Raw genomic sequence first — 6,115 nt, forward strand, 5'->3', positions numbered from 1 at the left:
CTGCCGTGTTCCTAACCTTAGCGGAAAAGCTTTCAGTTTTTCTCCATTGAGAATGATATTTGCGGTGGGTTTTTCATAGATGGCTTTGATAATATTGAGGTATGTGCCCTCTATCCCTACACTTTGAAGAGTTTTGATCAGGAAGGGATGCTGTACTTTGTCAAATGCTTTTTCAGCAGCTATTGAGGGTATCATATGGTTCTTGTTCTTTCTTTTATTGATGTGTTGTATCACATTGATTGATTTGCGGATGTTGAACCAACCTTGCAGCCCTGGAATAAATCCCATTTGGTTGTGGTGAATAATCCTTTTAATGTACTGTTGAATCCTATTGGCTAGTATTTTGGTGAGAATTTTCGCATCTGTGTTCATCAAGGATATTGGTCTATAGCTCTCTTTTTTGATGGGATCCTTGTCTGGTTTTGGGATCAAGGTGATGCTGACCTCATAAAATGAGTTTGGAAGTTTCCCTTCCATTTCTATTCTTTGGAACAGTTTCAGGAGAATAGGAATTAGTTCTTCTTTAAATGTTTGGTAGAATTCCCCCGGGAAGCCATCTGTCCCTGGGCTCCTGTTTGTTTGGAGATTTTTAATGACTGTTTCAATCTACTTACTGGTTATGGGTCTGTTCAGGCTTTCTATTTCTTCCTGGTTCAGTTGTGGTAGTTTATATGTTTCTAGGAATGCATCCATTTCTTCCAGATTGTCAAATTTGTTGGCGTAGAGTTGCTCATAGTATGTTCTTATAATTGTTTGTATTTCTTTGGTGTTAGTTGTGATCTCTCCTCTTTCATTCATGATTTTATTTATTTGGGTCCTTTCTCTTTTCTTTTTGATAAGTCTGGCCAGGGGTTTATCAATTTTATTAATTCTTTCAAAGAACCAGCTCCTAGTTTTATTGATTTGTTCTATTGTTTTTTTTGGTTTCTATTTCATTGATTTCTGCTCTGATCTTTATGATTTCTCTTCTCCTGCTGGGTTTAGGGTTTCTTTCTTGTTCTTTCTCCAGCTCCTTTAGGTGTAGGGTTAAGTTAGGTTGTATACCTGAGACCTTTCTTGTTTCTTGAGAAAGGCTTGTACTGATACATATTTTCCTCTCAGGACAGCCTGTGTCCCACAGATTTTGAACCATTGTGTTTTCATTATCATTTGTTTCCATGATTTTTTTCAATTCTTCTTTAATTTCCCGGTTGACCCATTCATTCTTTAGAAGGATGCTGTTTAGTCTCCATGTATTTGGATTCTTTCCAAACTTCCTTTTGTGGTTGAGTTCTAGCTTCAGAGCATTGTGGTCTGAAAATATGCAGGGAATGATCCCAATCTTTTGATACTAGTTGAGTCCTGATTTAGGACCAAGGATGTGATCTATTCTGGAGAATGTTCCATGCGCACTAGAGAAGAATGTGTATTCTGTTGCTTTGGGATGAATGTTCTGAATATATCTGTGATGTCATCTGGTCCAGTGTGTCATTTAAGGCCTTTATTTCCTTGATCTTTTGCTTGGATGATCTGTCCATTTCAGTGAGGGGGATGTTAAAGTCCCCTACTCTTATTGTATTATTGTTGATGTGTTTCTTTGATTTTGTTATTAATTGGTTTATATAGTTGGCTGCTCCCACGTTGGGGCATAGATATTTAAAATTGTTAGATCTTCTTGTTGGGCACACCATTTGAGTATGATATAGTATCCTTCCTCATCTCTTATTATAGTCTTTGGCTTAAAATCTAATTGCTCTGATATAAGGATTGCTACTCCTGCTTTCTTCTGATGTCCTTTAGCATGGTAAATTCTTTTCCACCCCCTCACTTTAAATCTGGAGGTGTCTTCGGGCTTAAAATGAGTTTCTTGTAGGCAACATATAGATGGGTTTTGTTTTTTTACCCATTCTGATACCCTGTGTCTTTTGATTGGGGCATTTAGCCCATTAACATTCAGGGTAACTATTGAGAGATATGAATTTAGTGCCATTGTATTGCCTGTAAGGTGACTGTTACTGTATATTTTCTCTCCTTTCTGATCTACCTCCTGTAGGCTCTCTCTTTGCTTAGAGGACCCCTTTCAATATTTCCTGTAGAGCTGGTTTGGTGCTTACAAATTCTTTCAGTTTTTGTTTGTCCTGGAAGCTTTAAATCTCTCCTTCTATTTTCAATGATAGCCTAGCTGGATATAGTATTCTTGGCTGCATGTTTTTGTCGCTTAGTGCTCTGAATATATCAGGGGCGTACTCTGAATCTCCTGAATTTTGATGCTTGTTCCCTTTGCCATATTGGGGAAATTCTCCCCAATAATTCTCTCCAGTATACCTTCTGCTCCCCTCTCTCTCTCTTCTTCTTCTGGAATCCCAATTATTCTAATGTTGTTTCGTCTTATGGTGTCACTTATCTCTTAAATTCTCCCCTCGTGGTCCAGTAGCTGTTTGTCCCTCTTTTGCTCAGCTTCTTTATTCTCTGTCATTCGGTCTTCTATATCGCTAATTCTTTCTTCTGCCTCATTTATGCTAGCAGTGAGAGCCTCCATTTTTGATTGCACCTCATTAATAGCTTTTTTTATTTCAACTTGGTTAGATTTTAGTTCTTTTATTTCTCCCTAAAGGGCTTTTATATCTCCCAAGAGGGTTTCTCTAATATCTTCCATGCCTTTTTCGAGCCCGGCTAGAACCTTGAGAATTGTCATTCTGAACTCTAGATCTGATATATTATCAAGGTCTGTATTGATTAGGTCCCTAGCCTTCGATACTGCCTCCTGTTCTTTTCTTTGTGGTGAATTTTTCCGTCTTGTCATTTTGTCCAGATAAGAGTATATGAAGGAGCAAGTAAAATACTAGAAGGGTGGCAACAACCCCAGGAAAATATGCTTTAACCAAATCAGAAGAGATCCCAAATCGTGAGGGGGGAGAAAGGGGATAAAAAGAGGTTCAGAAATAAAGAAAGAAAACAAAACAAAACAAAAAAGAAAAGAAAAGAATTTAAAAAAAGAATAAAGAAAAGTATAAAAAAGAAAATATATATATATTAAATAAACTAGTTAAAAAACGTTAAAAAGAAAAGGGTAAAAGTTAAAAAAATTTTAGCAGAAGAAGAGAAAAAAATGAAAAAGAAAAAAAAATTTAAATTAACTGCAAAACTGAAGAATCACAGGGAGAAAGACATGAGTTCCGTGCTTTGCTTTCTCCTCCTCTGGAATTCTGCTGCACTCCTTGGTAGGTGAACTTGGTCTTGGCTGGATTTCTTATTGATCTTCTGGGGGAGGGGCCTTTGTAGTGATTCTCAAGTGTCTTTGCCCCAGGCGGAATTGCACCGCCCTTACCTGGGGCAGGATGAGAAATCTGCTTGGGTTTGCTTTCAGGAGCTTTTGTTCCCTGAGCGCTTTCCGTAGAGTTCCGGAGGACGGGAATACAAATGGCAGCCTCCTGGTCTTCGGCCTGGAGGAGCCGAGAGCCCGGGGCCCCACTCCTCAGTGAGCCCTCAGGGAACAGCGCCCAGTAACTCCCCTCTGCCTGACCTCCGGCCACGCTCCGAGCTCACCGAGCCTGCGACCAGTTCAAGGTAACCCCGAGCTGGGAGCTTACTGTCGGCTCTTTCTCTGTAGCCGGCTTCTCCGTTCCAGTACCCGCACGCTCTGCGACACTCAGACACCCCCGATCCTTCTGTGACCTTGCGGGACCTGAGGCCACACTGACCCCGCGTGGGCTTCGTCCCGGTTTAGCCTCTGGAGTGATGTCCCTCAGCGGAACAGACTTAAAAAGTCCTGATTTTGTGCTCCATTGCTCTGCCACTTGCCAGGAGCCGGCCCATCCCCCCGGGGTCTATCTTCCCGTCGCTTTGGATTCACTTCTCTGCCAGTCCTACCTTTCAGAAAGTGGTTGATTTTCTGTTTCTAGAATTGCTGTTCTTCTTCTCTTCCATCTGCCGATGGATTTGCAGGTGTTTGCAATCTTTAGATAAGCTATCTACCTGATCTCCTGCTAGCTGAAGTAGTCTCAGCCTGCTTCTCCGCCATCTTGACTCCTCCTTGATCAGATTTTCTATTTCATCATGATTCAGACTTGGTAGGTTGTATGTTTCTAGGAATTTACCTATTTCTTCTAGGTTGTCCAAGCTATTGGCCTATAATTGTTCATTGTAGTCTCTTATGATCTCTGGTATTTCTGTGGTATCAGTTCTATCATCTCTTTCCTTTCTGATTTTTTATTCAGTCCTCTTTTTTTTTTTTCTTGGTGATTCTAGCTAGACGTTTGTTAATTTTATCTTTTCAAAGAACAGGTTTTTAGTTTCATTAATCTTTTCTTTCTTTTTAGTCTCTATTTCATTTATTTCTGACATAATCTCATTTTCTTCCTTCTGCTAACTTTGGCCTTCAGTTGTTCTTCTTTTTCTAGTTTCTTAATGTGTAGTTAGATTGTTTGAGACTTCTTTTGCAAGATAGTCATTTATCACTATGAACTTCTTACAACTGCTTTTGCTGCATCCCATATGGTATATTACATTCCCATTTTCATTTGTCTCAAGGTATTTTTTTGATATCTCCTTTGGCCTATTAGTTGTTCAGTAGCATGTTATTTAATCTCCACATATTTGTGAATTTTATGTTTTGTATAATTAATTTCATACCAGTGTGGTTAGAAGACACTCACATGATTCAGTAATTTTGAATTTATTAAGACTTGTTTTGTGACATGATATGATGAGCACTGGGTGTTATACACAAGTAATGAATCATTGAACTAAGGATGGGGGAGCCTGGGTGGCTCAGTGGGTTAAAGCCATCTGCCTTCGGCTCAGGTCATGATCCCAGGGTGCTGGGTTCAAGGCCCACATCAGGCTCTCTGCTCAGCAGGGAGCCGACTCCCCTCCTCTCCCTCTGCCTGCCTCTCTGCCTACTTGATCTCTGTCAAATAGATGAAATCGTAAAAAAAAAACAACAACAACAAAAAAAAAAAAACAAACAAAAAAAAAAAACTAAGGCTGGACTATACGTTGGCTAATTGAATTTTAATTAAAAAAAAAAAGTCTTGGGGCGCCTGGGTGGCTCAGTGGGTTAAGCCTCTGCCTTCGGCTCAGATCATGGTCTCAGAGTCCTGGGATTGAGCCCCGCATCAGGCTCTCTGCTCAGGAGGGAGCCTGCTTACCCCCCTCTCTCTCTGCCTCCCTCTCTGCCTACTTGTGATCTCTGTCAAATAAATAAATAAATCTTTAAAAAAAAAAAAAAGACTTGTTTTGTAGCATATCATATGCTGTATCTTGAGAAATGTTCCATGTACTCCTGAGGAGAACGTGTATTCTGTTGCCTTAGGCTGGAATGTTCTGTAAATATCTGTTGTCTATTTGGTCTCCTGTATCATGTAAGGCCAATGTGTCTGGATAATCTACCCATCAATGGAAGGCCCTACTTTTGGATTCCTATTTCTCTTTTTATTCCTTTTTAAAAATTTTATTTAAATTTTGGTTAGTTAACATATAGTGCAATATTGGTTTCTGGTTAGTTCTCCTTTTTTTTAGATTTTATTTATTTATTTGACAGACAGAGATCCCAAGTAGGCAGAGAGGCAGGTAGAGAGAAAGGAGGAAGCAGGCTCCCCGCCGAGCAGAGAGCTGGATGCAGGGCTCGATCCCAGGACCCTGGGATCATGACCTGAGCCCAAGGCAGAAGCTTTAACCCACTGAGCCACCCAGGTGCCCCTAGTTCTCCTTTTATTTGTTTAATATTTGCTTTATATTACTTAAGTGCTCCTAAGTTGGGTGCATAAATATTTACAAATGTTCTATCTTCTTGTTGGATTGACCCCTTTATCATTATGTCATGCCCTCCTTTGTCTCTTATTAGTCTTTGTTTTAAAGTCAATTTCATCTGAAATTGTATAAAAGTATAGCTACTCCAGCTTTCTTTTGGTTCCCATTTGCATGGAGTATCTTTTTCCATCCCTTACTTTTCAGTCTTGTGTGTCCTCATATCTACAATGACTCTTTTGTAGGCAGCATATAGATGGGTCTTGACTTTTTATCCATTCAGCCACTCTTTTATTGGAGAATTAAGTCCATTTACATTTAAGGTAATTCCTGATGGGTAACTGCTTATCGAAATTTTTTCTGGCTGTTTTTGCAGTTCCTCTCTGTT

General features: G+C 39.7%; 1 protein-coding gene across 1 annotated transcript in view; it reads left to right on the top strand.

Moving 5' to 3' along the window:
- The window catches only part of ZSCAN9 (zinc finger and SCAN domain containing 9), a 31,029-nt gene that overhangs the window by 21,637 nt on the left and 3,277 nt on the right, over positions 1-6,115 (top strand).

Source organism: Mustela nivalis, assembly GCF_964662115.1.
Source record: "Mustela nivalis genome assembly, chromosome: 5".
Lineage (NCBI taxonomy): Eukaryota > Metazoa > Chordata > Mammalia > Carnivora > Mustelidae > Mustela > Mustela nivalis.